Here is a 14061-nt window from a genome sequence, read left to right as displayed (position 1 = left end):
CTTTATAGGACTCCAATTAAACATGTTTGATATATTTACTGCATCCCTTTTAAATTTGTTCCATTTCTTTCTATAAAATTCATCATTCTGTCTCTCCATCCTTCATTCTGGATATTTTCTTCAGACCCTTCATTTATTTCTCTAACTCTCCCTTCAGTGTGTCTCATATGCTTCTAATACCATAATTGTTCTTAATTCCAGGTATTGTGTATTTGAGTTCTAGAATTTTCATTCATTTTTTATATTTTTTATATTTTTAAATTCTTGGCTAAAATTTTCAAATTTTATATATTCTTGACAATTATAAGTATGATTATTTAAAGTTTATATCTAATAATGCCATTATCTGAATTTCACGTGGATGGTTTTTAATGTCTTTTTTCATTCTTTGATTAAAAATCATATTGTCTCTTTTTAAAACTAGTTATTCTAATTTTTTTCGGGGAACTATATGTAATACATTGTAGATTTATTTACTTCAGTCCTAGAATGAAGTTATCTTTCTTCATGAAAAAGATTTTTGTTTGTTTTTCCTGATGAACTGCCAGACAGAAACAAACAACCCCCAATCCCTTTAATCCCACTGGTGGTTGAGATTATTAATCTGGACTTCAGTCCCTTGGGGAACTGATCTAGTTCTAGTTTGCCCTTACTTGCCTGGCATAGTTCTTGGAGGTCCCTGTGTAAGCCTGAGTGGTGTGCCGGGATCTCCTCCCCTTGGAAACTCCACTTTCAACATTTATGTACTTAGCCCTATGACTCTGTAGAAAATCTGTCACAAATCTGCCAGCATTTAAGCATTTTACGTGTCTCCTTAGGAATCATCAATTGCTGCTAAAAGAAATGTAGCCCCAAACATTGAGATTGCCTTCTGGATTTTTTTTCCCTCTGATCTTTGCTCTGTAGCATCTTATGGCATGGCTAGCTCTTTGATACCTTCAAATAATATTTTACTTTAAATGGTTTTTCACACTTTGCTAGTTGTTCTTAGTTGGAAGTTTGGCCCAATTTAGCTCATCTGTCAGTGCTGAAAGCAAAATTCTAAATTTATTTCTTTTTCATGCTTAGTTTGGCATAGTTGTTATTATAATTGCTATCTTCTGCATTGTGCTTTTTCTAATATCTAGAATATAAGGTAACAAGAACAGGAAAACTCATGTAATATGCATTTTATTAAGTTTTCCAGATGGATGTGTCTGGCCAGCGCAGAGTCAGTACCTTAGATATTTTTCTTGTTTTATTGTATTACAAGTGCACGTCATCATCTTATCCTCCCATTTTGACTACTTGCTCCTTTTTCTGAGGCCCTCAGGTCAGTTCCAGCCTTAAGCCACTCTCATATTTCAACCATTCCACTGACAATAGATTCTGGATCCCCACTCCACTGTATCTTCCTGTTCTATATGAATATATTTTTATTAGAGGCAACGCTATTCCAAATATAAATTCAAAAGATAATTGTTTAATCAACATGTAAACTTTTTAAATTTGTGGTGAGCTGGTGAGTAAATAGCCTCATTCCCTCACTCTTGAATAGCATAAAAATAGGTATATATATATATATATATATATATATATATGTATATATATTTATAAATATCACTTATAAAAATTTCTTAAAATTGAAAATATTCATATTTTGACCAAAATAACCTACTTATGGGAATTATTACATGGAAAACTATAAAATAAACAGAATGTGTGTATAATCTTTTTCATAATAGTTTATTATAGCAAAACCTTGAATTTGTTGAAATTTGCAACTGTACTGGTAGGTTAAAGTTTGTGACAATTAAGATTTCAACTGAAATGATAATCTAAAGTACAAATTATATGAAAATAATAAATAATTATTTTTATATTTTTAAAATATAAAAAAGATATGTTTCAGATTAATCCTAGTTATTTTTTCCTGAGTTTCCAGCTCAATGAAATTCAACCCTCAGTTCTTGCTTTGGTGAATAAGTGACCTTAGCTTAAATTTCTACAATGTCTTTAAAGAAAAAGCATATTAATTTGGCAAGTGATAAAAATCTATTAAATATTTCTAAACATGCAATGACATCAAAAATTTGTTAAATAAAAAGTGCAGGTTACACATATTTTTACTGTATGATTATATTTAATATATATCTATATGTATAAATGCATAATATGTCTCATAACATACAAACATACAATACCAAATATATTAACATATCTTTCCCCCTCATTTGTTTGTTGAAGAAACTGGTTCATTGCATCCCAATGCTGAAACGAGAACTTAAAAGACTTCATCAGATTCAGGTTTGATGCTTTTGACAAGACTTCTTCACAGACAGTGCCTATAACATTGCTCATGATGTCTGATTGTTGTGTGTGTGTGATATTTACCAGCCATTTATCACCATTGTATAGGTTCCTTACTTAATTATGAGTTTTAAAATGATGATGCTCAAATTCTGTCATGCCTTCTTATATTAGCTAGAATACACTTATAAAGAGAAACTCCATCATCAATAAATTTGCTATCTTTATGTACAGCATATACAGAAAAAAAGAATAAATATTTTATTTTTCCTCTTTATTTATAAATTTTCATAAAACTAAGTTGATTTACTGGCCTTCTCCAAATGTCAACAATAAGGTTTCTTGTTGTTGTTGTTGTTGTTGTTGTTGCTGTTGTTGTTATCATGATGAACTCACCTTTTAACATTTTGATGGGCTTCAAATCTTTTAATAGGATTTTTATAGCAAAAGACTGACAAGATTTGACTTATGCTTTAAAATATCACTCTGCCTTCTGAGTTAAAAATAGATAGTGAGGGAGCATGGGTGAAAACAGAGGGATCAGTTGGAAGGCAATATAATACAGAAGGTTGACGTTGGTAACAACTAGGTTGGTAGCAATAGAGGGGGTAAGAAGTAGCTAGACTTTGGACATATTTTGAGGGCAAGCCAAGAGAATTTTTTGATAAGTTATATGTGGAGTATGAGAGAAAGAAAGTACTCTACGTTAATTCCAAGTTTTGGGCACTAAGCATATGGAATTTCTGGTTCAAATACTTTAGTTTCACTTCCATGTGCCATACAAGGAAAATATCAAAAGTTGTGAGTAGCAGGACTTTTCTGACAGCAGGTCACACAGTGAAAGTAACCACTTCCCAAAGGAGTTAATCCAAGGCCTGTTCATCATCAGTACATCTTGGAGGGACCAGGAATGAATAGATCTCTACTTATAAGCATGCTCTGAGACAATGTGGAGTAATTAATGTACAATGTGCAACACACAAACCTAGAGAATCTTAAATGTTAAAACCAAAGAAAATCTGGTTTCTAACCTTCTAATTGCCTTAATCCTCCCTCCCCCAAAACCACTAGTAATTCTACCAACTGGTACATTGTTTCAGCTGAATATAGTAAAAATAAAATACCCATAGTTACTCTACCTTTGGGAGAGATAATTGAGAAAAATCTCATTTCTGTAGATCCCAGAAAAAACTTCCAAATCTTGCCACATGGTGAATTAGATATGTTGGTGGTAGCAAGTGTGGGGCCCAAAAAAGAAAAACTGTAGGAGTGAAAAGTGTGAAATATTAAAAAAAAAAAAAACCATGTTTGTATGCATACCTGAAGCCACAATATCTGATAAAGTAGACTTTAGAGCAAAGAAAATTAGAGACATAGAGGATATTACATAATGGTAGAAAGATAAATCCACCAGCAAGACGTAACAATCTTTAATGTGTACACATCCAAACAACTGAATCTCAAAGTACATGAAGCAAAATCTGATGAGGCTGAAAGAAGAAATGACCATACCCACAATTATTGTTGGGGTCTCAACACCACCTTGTTTTCCAGAAGTAATAGAATTACTAGAGAGAAAATCATCGAGAATGTTGAAGAGCTGAATAATACAATCAATACAGTATCTACATGACATATACCAGAATATTCTACCCAACAACAGCAGAATATACATTGTTTCAAGTTTCCATGCAACTTCATTAAGATAGACCATCTCCTGGGCCATCTAACAAACCTCAACAAATGTAAAAGAACTGAAATAGAGTATGTTCTCTGACCGTAATAGAATTAAACTATATATCAGCAATGGAAAGCAAACAGAAAAGTATCTAAACACTTGGAAATTGTAGTTGACATCTATCATTCCAGTTCATTGTTCAGATCCTTGTTATAAAAGACCAGAGATTAGAAACATGAGAGACTATGGACTATGAGAAACAAACTGAGGGCTACAGAGGGGAGGGGGGTGGGGGAATGGGACAGGCCGGTGATGGGTAGTAAGGAGGGCACGTATTGCATGGTGCACTGGGTGTTATACACAACTAATGAGTCATCGAGCCTTACATCGGAAACCGGGGATGTACTGTATGGTGACTAACATAATATAATAAAAAATCATTATGAAAAAAAAAAAGAAATAATTGTCTCCTCTGCTGAAGGACATATCAGGTTGAACAAAAGAAAGCTCCCTCAGGATATTTCAGCATACTGTTGAGAGTAAGACTGGAAGGAGAGGGACAGTTTCGAAGGCTGTTACAACAGTCTCACCTGACATTAAAGCTTGTACTATACTAAAAAAGGAAGTACGGCTTGCTGATGTTAATGAAATCAGTTTGGTAGTTTATTGGATTTGGGAGGTGAGAGAGGTCGCCTATCAGGTCGTGGTGCAGTTGTTAGATTAGAGAGGCCTGAAAGAAGGCAAGATTCAGATGCCTTCCTAGGGTATAACTCATGAATGTTCATACTTCTGTTCTTTATAAATACCACTCCATTTTCTAAATGGTTCTGCATAGTTAACTTCTACTTCAAGATTTCCTCCCTGATTATGCCATCTGTCAAATAAAGCTCCCATATCCAGACAGGTAGAGAAGTTTGCTTTCTGGGGTTTGTATGATTGTTCTATTCAGACAGGTTGACACTTGGCTTGCCCTACCATGATGTTAGGTGAAGATGAGGTACATGGTATGAGACCACTGATGTGTCTTCAAACTTGCATGTTTTTTCTTAATTTTAAGATAAATTTGATTTTAAACTTATTTTTTATTTAAAACAAAAATGATAGCTCTCCTTAAAGAAAAATAAAGGTGGGGATTCTTCCCAGGGTAATTTTGGCAAAGGGAGTCTTCATTATGAACATGTGGGTATGAGCTTCATCCTTCCCATCTTCAGAAGGATGATGGAAACACGGCAATGAGGGATTCCCAGTAGGACCCCAAATAAGACAGTAAGTGATCAGGCAGCCTGTTTTGCATGCAGCAGCCCCTGGGACTTTGCAACTTTTTTGTTCTCCATAGTGTTTTTCTCCTCTCACTGAAAGTGAAGAGTGATAGAACTGGAATAACAACTGAGCAATCCTAATTATAGACCTGGCTTTACTGAGGTGAGAGTATATAGAAGGTTTTGTAGCATTTCTATGCATTCCTGTATATTTATGGGCAGTCCGTTCTATCCACTTCCCCACAGCACTCTCTCTACTTTCCAACCCAGTGTGAAATGGCATGATGAATACCAAGACAGAACATTTCCAGAGAGAGATGTGGAGAACACACAGGATGGAAACCCAGGGGGCTGGTTCAGGATCACAGAAAGTATCCTGATAAAAAATAGGGAATGTCGTAAAAAAAAAAATAGGGAATGTGCAGGAGGGGCAGATCAAGGGGAGTTGTACTGGTCTCATTTAGAGATGCTAGGAACTTTGTTAAGGACAAGAGGAGTTAACATCCTTGATCATCTAAGTGCAGATTCACACAAACAATTCAAGGGGAACAGATTGACTAAAGGAAGGTCACAGAAAGTTGACTAAAGACAAAGGTGGAAACTACCTCCAAGGATATGGAGCAACTCCTCACTAGATGCTACAGTTTGGCTCAAGCTGAGTGTGGAGGTCTATTCTCTCTAAATTCCTTGTCAGAAAAACAGGTAGTGTTTTCAACACATAGGATTTCCTGGAGCCTTATTAAAGGAAAGTCATTTTAAATATCTAAATTTGATTATTTGGGAGTTAAATATTCAAATGGGGAGAATGGAAAATTAGAGAATCCATGTCTGGCAAAAGAAAAAGTTAAAATCTTATCAATAGTCCCTAGCTTGGAAGCCTTTTAAAGCTCAGTAGAAGGTTGGAATAGAACACCAGGTTGGGTCTGTTCTACAGTCTGAATGCCCTGTTGTCTTCCTTCTCTCCCATCCCTTCTTTTCATCCTTATATTCCTTATGGAATAAAGTATAACAAGACATGGCTAATAAATTCAATCCAAAGCCATTGCAGTGTCCCCTTCACCATGGTCGATGTAAGAGAGGATAGTGAAGCCGGATGAGCAGGCACAAGGAAGAGGGAGAGAGAGCTCAGCACCGGCCACTGGCCTCTGACACTATTGCTGTTGCCTTCAACCCCTGTAGTTCCATTACTTTAAAGATGGGGCTGACTTCTTTATTCAGGATGCTAATGCTGCCTCTGCATTGAAGGATATCAGCTACAAGATTTGTGATGAGGAAAATCAAAAAGTATGTGTTGAGGGGCGCCTGGGTGGCACAGCGGTTAGGCGTCTACCTTCGGCTCAGGGCGTGATCCTGGTGTTATGGGATCAAGACCCACATCAGGCTCCTCTGTTATGAGCCTGCTTCTTCCTCTCCCACTCCCCCTGTTTGTGTTCCCTCTCTCGCTGGCTGTCTCTATCTCTGTCAAATAAATAAATAAAATCTTTAGAAAAAAGTATGTGTTGAGGATATTACCCATACCTAGTCCCAGTGCAGGAAGACAGGCCAGTGACCAGTCATCTTAAAATGAGAGTTCCTAGTGCTTATCCTACCTCTCCTTCTTGTACTTGTCTATCCATGTCAATCCCTCTGCTGTACCCTACTCTGTACAGAATAAATTGGAGCCAGAAGAAATGGAGCAGCTAAAGGTAATGAAAACTCAAGGCTCATTGTGTGCCGACACCCAGACTTACTGCTTCTTCCCCCAGCCCCCAATTTCCCTATCACCATGACAGACCCACAGTGGCTCTCACCATCTTTCTCGACAGCTGACCATGAGCAAATGCTATGATAGCTCTCAAAAAGCTCTTGACCTCCATAAACTCCACTTCAATCCAGGTACAACTGATAGCAGTAATTCTAGGGGTCTGCCTGGGAGGGAGACTGAGGGATGGTAATGAGGGAAAGCTTGGTGCTGTCCCTGGATCCCTCTCAGCCTTCTGATGCCTCCTATCACCTTTTTGAAGAGTTGATGGACCATGATATAGGTATAATCTTGAATTGAAGAAACTGCATGGCTGCCACTCTGCAGATCATTGAAGAGAATTAACCCGAGGTGAGGCTTTATGTCCACTGCTGGTATTATGGTACAGGGTGGAACACATGGGGTAGAGAGAAGATTTGTCTCTGAGGCCATAGATAGTAACTGTCACTCTAACTTCTCCAAAAGCTTTTGTTCTTGAACTTGGCACAAGAACAAACTGTACCAGCGAGATGGCTCATCTGACATTATACAGATGGCCCCCATAGTCAAGATCCTGAACCTCTCCAAAAATGAGGTCGGAAGAGGGAGCCAGATCAAAGTTGGGGTTGACAGTGGGAGGTAGTGCTCATCAGAGTGATGACAGGAGGCAGGATAAGATACAAGAGCAGGAGGGAGGGTCCAGGTGTCTCTTTATTCCTGGGACATTTTTAAGGTTTCTTTTCCATATTTTTCAGGTGCAGTCAGCCTGGGAGTTGGGCAAGATGAAAGGGATGAATCTTGAAGAGCTGTGGCTGAAAGGGAACTCTCTGTGTGGCACCTTCCCAAACCAGTCCACCTATGTAAGGTCTGTAGTAATTTCTGTCACCCTTCCTGGGGACCTCTGTACCTTGGGAGCATGACTTACCCCCTCTAGGAGTACCATAGGGCCCTCTCTCCTCTCTCTGTGTCCCTTACCTATGCATAGAGGTCTTTTCCTTCCTATGACCTGCTCACTTGTTCTCCTGGTCTGGGCTCTGTTTCCACACTCTGCACCCAGCTGTCTCTAGCCTTCTCCTGAGAATGCTCCAGGAAGCCTGAGTCCTCCTCTCCAGGACCAGAAGTGACCACCTTGAGCCAGATGCTATGACCTGAACTGACAAGGGTCCTCCAGCCAAGGGCCTCATGCTGAGACAGGCCTTTTTACTCCCTGCTGAGATGGGGTGTCCCTCCTCACCCCAAGAGGAGCCTTCTTTCCCTTGAAACAAATGGGTCCCCTCTCTAATTCCAGACTGCCATGATGGCTTTCCTGCCCCATGCTGAGGGCTGAGGTCCTGGGGGGCTCTTACTCAAGGTCTTCTTTCTCTGACCCAGTGTCAGGAGCTGGGCCCTCCTTGGGAGAAACCAGGGTTTCCTGAGTCAAGAGGCCAGAAGTGGGTGACTGCCAGTGAGCAGAGGGCTTCCTGAGGCAGGAATGAAAGGCAGAGGGCAGAGGTGCTTGAGAAGAGATAACAGACCTCTCAGAGGCACTTCCCCCTCTCTTCCCTCCATACATCACATCCTCCTGACTGGTCCTTCAGAGGAGCCCTGGGTAGCCCTACATGACTATAATCCCTCAGGCTAGGAACTGACTGAGAGAGGCACAGGTGCACTGGGGCCATCAGGATGGAAGGAGGTGATCATAAAAGGCGGCCACAGACCCTCGGCCCCATTCTAACCTGGGGCTTCACCCTCTACTCCTCAGGAAGGTCTTCTACCCTGTGGCTGCCTTGTTCCCCATGACCAGCTCAGATTGAGCTCATACAGGTTATAAAGTTTCAGCCAGCACCAATGGGCCCCCAGCCCAACACCTGCACGTTTTCCATTCCTACCTTGGGTGCCAGGGCCAGCCAAGGAGATGAAGGAAAGGACTGCAGGCAGAGAGCCATTTCCCCCTTCTTCTCTATTCCTGCCGGATGCCCACCACCATGGTAGATCTTCTTTCCCTTCCCTTTGCTTTGCGTTCTCTCCCTCCTTTGTCTCTACTCCCCTATGTCTCTCTCACCTCTACCCTCCTACCTTCACCCCTTCTTCTGTATCCATCCCACTCCCTCTTCCTCCCTGCCTCTTGGGTCTTGCCTCACTCACCTCCCTGCCCCAACATTCTGGACCATCCCTGGGGGGGAGGTGTCATGGTCCTGCAGAGTGCTGGACCCCTAGTGAGGTCTTCCTCTGGTCTTCCACCCCATTCCCTTTTCTTTCTGGAGCCTTCAGTGGGGACTTGGATGAAGGAAGGGACTTGGGGAGGGGAAGGCAGCCCTGGAGCCTGCGCTCCAAATGTTTCTTCTTGTGGTACTGGAGAAGAGACTCAGGACAGTCTAGGTGGGAGCTACGCAGGAGGAAGGAAAGACAGAGAACCTTTACAACCTAAAATGCAATTCATTTCTTTCTATTTTTGGTCTTGAGGAATGCCATCAGGTTTCCCCACATTGTTACACCTGGTAAGTGCCTACATTCATCATTGTCCCCTCTTATTAACATTGACGACCTCCACACCAGCCCTGAAGCTTTTGGGGACTTACACAGATTATGTTTTTGTATCTGACCTTTGGCCCATTGAGGTATATAGACTCCTGACAAAAGCATGGCTATTCTTCCTGGAAAATGTCCACACACACGCGCACACATGCACACACACACACACACACACACCCTCACTCGCTCACTCTCTGTCATTACCTATTTACCCAAAGTTGCATATAATAATAGAGGCTTACAGGACCCTCTGTTGAAGACTCCTACTGTAGTCTTGCTGATAGAATTTTGGGAGCCATTTCACATCTGACCTCTGACCCTTGTTCCCCTGCACCTATCCATGCCCCTTTCACCCATTGCAACCTCCGTGGTCTGCACTTCTCATTTCCTCTTCCCTTCCTCAGGATGGTCAGGTGTTACCAACAAGAACTGTAATTGCGTTGAAGCCTCCGAGATAATAAAACCCTGTAAGGTGAGGATGAACCAAGCATGATTTGGGATTTTGCAAGGGATGCTTTGTCTACCACATACTTTCAAGGTGTCTTTTGATTCCAGGAAAGCTATAAAGGATCTGAGACGCTTAAGAATCTAATCCTTCAATGCCTGCTTCAGTAAGTACCCTCGGGACCATGAGGCAGATGAGGGCTGGAATGGGCCACCCAAGCATAGGTCTGCTCATTGAGGGGAGATTTCAAGTCTCCATGGGGGCCCAAACCACAGAGATAGCCTATGGCCTTTGTTCCTCTTCATGTATTACTTGGTCTATGACTCTGGAGACTGATAGGGTCTCCTCAGTGCTTACCACAATGAGGCCTACTTCTCCCTGACCATTCCCTTCAACCTTGAAGATGCAGCCTTGTGTGTATCACAGCTCAGACTCTGCTTCTGGGCCATGTGTCCCCCCGGCAAATACAGATCAGCTCCTGGAAACATCTACACTGCCTGGGCCACCACCTCCTTTTCCTCTTTTTTTTTTTTTTTCCCTAGAAACAGCTTGGAAGAATACTTCAAGGATAGCAGGGATATTAAGAAGGTCAAGGACCGGGGCGCCTGGGTAGCGCAGTCGTTAGGCATCTGCCTTCGGCTCAGGGCGTGATCCCGGCGTTCTGGGATCGAGTCCTACATCGGGCTCCTCTGCTGGGATCCTGCTTCTTCCTCTCCCACTCCCCCTGCTTGTGTGTTCCCTCTCTCACTGGCTGTCTATCTCTGTCAAATAAAAAAAAAAGAAGGTCAAGGACCTTGGTAAATGTAAAAAGCAAGAAGATCAGCATGGGAAAGAGGGCATGAAGGGAGCATATATAGGGGCCAAGGGCCTGACCTTTCCTTCTCTTTCCTGCACAAACCTGCAGGTTCAGCTGCTAAAACATACAAAGTATGACATTTTTTACTCCCTCAATATGTTGCCCAAGACTCAGCATGACCTTAACTCCTATGTGGCAAACCTGAGCATCTAGATGGTGAGCGTGTGTTTCCTCCCTTGGGCAGACCCAAAAAAGTCAGAAGTGGGTAGGAGGTTTAGAAGGATACTGAGAGGCTTAGTAACTGTTCGCCCCTTTCAGGAAACAATGCTCTGTTTTTATGTCAATGGGATTTTTAAGGAAGGTACGTATCTGTAGTGTCCCCTCCCCAGATACCCCACTATGTCCTTCCCCTGGTTGAGCTACCTCCCAGTTCTCCCAGCTTTCCAAGTTGCTCCCTTCCCTTCCCTTCCCTTCCCTTCCCTTCCCTTCCCTTCCCTTCCCCCCTTCCCTTCTGATTCCCTTTGTGTTCTCCCATCCCCACCTTGCCCCTAGACTATTCTGGTCTGACATACATCCATGACTTTCTGACCCAACACAGCTCACATGTTAGAGGCACAAGCTGTGGCATTTTATAGCTCTCATCTCAGTTCCTCACTCTGTGACCTTGGGCCAATTATCTAACCTTTCAATTTCCTCATTTACAAAACAGGCTAGTAATACCCTTATCTTGGGCTGCTTTAAAAAATGAATCAAGTGAACATGTGTTTGTCAGAGGATCTGATACATGTTGGGGGTCCTATCCCTGGGAGTTGATTATCCCTTTTGTTACCCTCTCAGTCCATGAAGCCCCCTCCTATCACCCAGTGAAAAATTGTCCCTGTCTGGCTATCATCAGGGTACTGCAAGACTATCAAGTAAGTCCCTGAAAGGAGAATACTGCTTGTGTGAAAAATATGTACAACTCTAAGGGGATATTATTGTTTGTTGTCATTGAAGTGGAAGGAAATTCTCAAGGTTCTGTCCATGCTTTCACTCTGACCTTCATCTTGACTTCTGATAACAATTCCATGTAAGTGCTGTGTTGTGGGTGAAACATGGGAACAAACACCCATCCCAGCTTGAGGACAGTGGTGTAATAATGTAGTGGTACAGCCTAGAGGTTTCCTCAGTGGAAAGCCAAAAGGTAGACCTAAGAAGAGATCTAGGTTAGTAGTTAAGAGTGTGGACTCTGGAGTCAGAATACCAGATTCTTTTCCTGACCTCAATACTCACTAGCTAGCTGAGTGACCTTGGTCAAGTTATAACACCTCAGTGACTCACTGTCTTACTCTTAAAATGGGGATTGGAGTGTCCATTCCTTGTGCCTCTGTAAGGGATAAATACATTAGAATTAAATCTACAAATCTAGTGAAGCTGGTAGACAGTCACTCCAAAATTGGGCTCTCTGGGCAGTCAGAGGTACCAGCCAAGGAATCCAGGGGTCAGGCACAGTAGGAGTATGGAAGGAATCTGGCTGTTGGGTGGCAATGGGAGCAGGATGGATTTTGGGGGTGGAGTTGTCCATTTCTCCAGTTGTCTAAGGGTCCAACTTTCTTCTAGTCTGTGCATTGTGATTGATGAACTGATTGTGGAGAATGCCAGGACCAAAGAAACTCAGAGCACCTTCTCCATTCCAGTGCCCTCACCCTCCACAAGCTACATGCCTACCTTCTCCCAGAAGCAGCAGGAAATGATGCAGGCTGTCTCTACTCAGTCTGGGACAAACCTCCAGTGGTCTCAGAAGTGAGTGTTTAGAGTCTCTAGGGATAGGAGGGAGCTTAGAGGAATGAAGGAGGGAAGGAGTGAATAATAGGAGCTTGCAGTTAATTTGTACAAAATAACTATTTGGATGTTGTGCTTCCAAAAATGCAAGCTCATGAAAAATATATATTAATTTTATTGTGATATATGTAAATAATTTTAAAACAGTATAATGTTCAGATGACATGAGCATGTATATGTAAAATCCTAAGGAAAATACCAAAAAAGCTATTAGAATTAATAAACAAATCCAACATTGTTTCTGGATACAAAATCAATATACAAAAATAAATTTTATTTCTATACACTAGTAATGAACAGTCAGAAAATGAAATTAAATAAATAATTCCATTTATAATAACGTTGAAAAATAGCATACTTAGGAAACAGACCCATAAATACAGATAACAAATTGATGGTTACCGGAAAGGGGGGGTGGGGAGGTGGTCAAAATGGGTGAAGGGGAGTGGGAGGTACAGGTTTCCAGCTGTGGAATGAAGAAGTCACAGGGATAAAAGGTACAGCATAGGAAATATGGTCAATGTATTATAATAGCATTGTATGGTGACAGATGGTAGCTACAATAATGGTGAGCATAGCATAATGTATAAACTTGTCAAATCACTATGTTGCACACCTGAAACTACTGTAACGTTGTGTGTCAACCATACTTCAATAAAAAAATGTAATAACATACTTAGGAATCAAATTTAACAAAAGAAATAGAAAATATATACTCCAAAATCTGTAAAACACTGTTGGAGTAAATTGTAAGAGAAAGAATCCCATGCTCCTGAATCAGAAGACTTAATATTGTTGAGATGGCCAAAGTAATATACAGATTCAGCGCAATCCATATCAAAACCCCAGCTTGTTTCTTTATAGAAATTGGTGAGTTAATCCTAAAATTCATATGAAAATGCAATGGACCCAGAATAGACAAAATGTTCTTGAAGAACAAAGTTGGAAGACTCATAATTCCCTATTTCAAAACTTACTATTAAGCCAAAGTTATCAATACCACATGGTACTGACTTGAAGATATATAGATTAATGTAATAGAATTAAAGTACACAGACACATACACACACACACACACACACACACAAACCCTCACCTTTATGAACAATTTATTTTCAACCATAGTGCCAAAAATATTCTGAATTAAGAATAGTCTTTTCAACAACTGGTTAAGGAACAACTGGACATCCACTCACAAAAGAATTAATTTGTACCCCTATCTCACACCATTTACAAACACAAATTACCATAAAAATCTTTAAAAAGGTGTCTGTGCCTGCTGCTCCATCCTGCAGCTACCGTCTGCCTTCTCACCACCCACCATGGCCCTCCTGCTCTCCAGCTGCATCCTGTCTTGGGTCGCCATTGCTTTCCACCCAAGCCTCGCTGCCATGACTCCTACCAGAGCCAGCTCCTGATAGATCCATGTGGAGATGGGGCCCCCAGAGCCCATCCTGGAAGTCACAGAAGCCTTTAAGAGAGACACCAACAGCAAAAATAAATAAATAAATAAATAAATAAATAAATAAATAAATAAATAAA

The 14061-nt window shown here is 41.1% G+C and overlaps 2 pseudogenes; both read left to right on the top strand.

The window, feature by feature from the left end:
• The first annotated feature begins 5305 nt into the window (after positions 1–5305).
• On the top strand, positions 5306–12484 carry LOC103675068 (annotated as a pseudogene).
• Positions 12485–13712: 1228 nt separating this feature from the next.
• The window catches only part of LOC103675058, a 1550-nt pseudogene continuing 1201 nt past the window's right edge, over positions 13713–14061 (top strand).

Source organism: Ursus maritimus, assembly GCF_017311325.1.
Source record: "Ursus maritimus isolate PB19 chromosome X unlocalized genomic scaffold, ASM1731132v1 scaffold_X1, whole genome shotgun sequence".
Taxonomy (NCBI): Eukaryota; Metazoa; Chordata; class Mammalia; order Carnivora; family Ursidae; genus Ursus; species Ursus maritimus.
Note: the sequence above shows the minus strand (reverse complement) of the source record. Positions and strands in the feature narration are given on the sequence as shown.